Here is a 1,733-nt window from a genome sequence, read left to right on the forward strand (position 1 = left end):
CTCTAAACATCTAATAAACAATTTTCCTTAGCTAATTTTTTAAAAATATTGTTTTTAATAAATAATAATTTTAACAATTAAAAATTTTCAAATATGTAGTAATTTGCTGTTTGCTTTTAGTAGGCATGAAATAAGACTGCATTAACATTGTGTGAGTTGAGAGGCTAAATTTTATCAGAATCGAAACAAAATGAAAAATATATGATGTGAAGAAAATTGCTTTTAGGTAAATTTTCAACACAGGGACATCTTTTTTCTTCTTTTCCTCTCCACACTTCAATAAGCAGTTCATGTAATTCAAATAGCTGTGTTTCTTTCAGAAATAGATTACACATAAACAAGTTAAAAGACGAGAAGGAGTATTGGTGGTGCATTCTTTAAAAATAGCAGTCAAAATAATAACAAAATAATAACAATCAAATGCTCTTGAAAAGAGAAGATTGTAAGCAGAATATACAAAAAGTGATAGTGCCAGCACTGCTTCAGGAGCTGCTGACTGATATTTAAGATTTCTAGTAAATGACAATTTTTAATCAGGATTAAATGCTTTCAGGAACCAAATTTTTTCTAGTTATATTTTATTGAAGGAATATGATGTTCAAAATTAATGAAAGGGTAACAGGTTATAACCTGTAGAAAGAATGCTTACACACTCATTGTGATAGGCAGTAAAATACCTTCCCAAAATATCTATAGTCCTGAAATATCTAATCAATCAAATGTAGATTTACATTTTATATATAAGTTTGTAAAACAATCACCTTTCATTGCCCAAGGAACACAAATTTGAATAATTATCAGATGGGCAAAGTATACTCAAAAGTCACAGTTGTAGTTCCAAAGGGACATCATTAGGTAAGAAACATCAGAAAGATGTAAAGATGCTACATTAGAAGGTTAAGAAAAAGACAAGAACAAACATACTGAAGTTTCTGGGAAGCGGAACAGGAAGTATATGCCTTTTCCACTAGATTCACCTGAAAAATATTTTAGCTCTGTAGGAGGCTCTATTTTAATCTGGTGAGAGTTATTTTAGATTTCTGTCCTTTAGAAATGTAAATGATAAATACGGATTATTCAAGACAATTATCTTGTAAAAATATTTTACAGCAGATTTGGTGTAGTAAGCTAAATCAACCACAGCCTTTTCCTGATGCAACTACAAGGATACCACGAATCCTAGTTTCTGAGAATAAGAAAAAGTTGCCACCAGCTTTTTACACATGTAAGATGTACATACTACTAAGGGCCTTGCATTAATGAAGTCTTGAATTCCTAAATAATATTTAAACAAGAAGCTCCCTATCTTCATTTTCATATTTGGGGATCACTAAGTACCAAAGTTATGTGGAAGGCTAGGGTAAGAATAAAGAAATGAAATATGTCTCCTGTTATTATAAAGATAAATTATGTTATTTTGATTTACAGTTTCCAAGATAATAAAAAATAAAGTAAAACCGAAACGGTAACTCAATCTTTTCTCCTTCCTAACTTTCGAACAGAAATTAGAGAATCCAGTAAAGATAAGCAATCCCAGGATAGTATAGGATGTTATAGGATCACCGGATGGTGAAAAAGAAGTTAACAAAAATGGGTTCCATGGAACAATGGGAAAAAATATCTACACCTACAGATTGTGATATAGCTAGAAAATAGTTTGCCCTATGCTAAGTCTTTGACATTTTAGCTACTTTCATCTCTTAGGAAATGACTTTATTAATACTCAAGGGTTT

Source organism: Dipodomys merriami, unplaced genomic scaffold (genome assembly GCF_024711535.1).
Source record: "Dipodomys merriami isolate MVZ:Mamm:240054 unplaced genomic scaffold, mDipMer1.0.p SCAF_2083, whole genome shotgun sequence".
In the NCBI taxonomy this organism is placed as follows: domain Eukaryota; kingdom Metazoa; phylum Chordata; class Mammalia; order Rodentia; family Heteromyidae; genus Dipodomys; species Dipodomys merriami.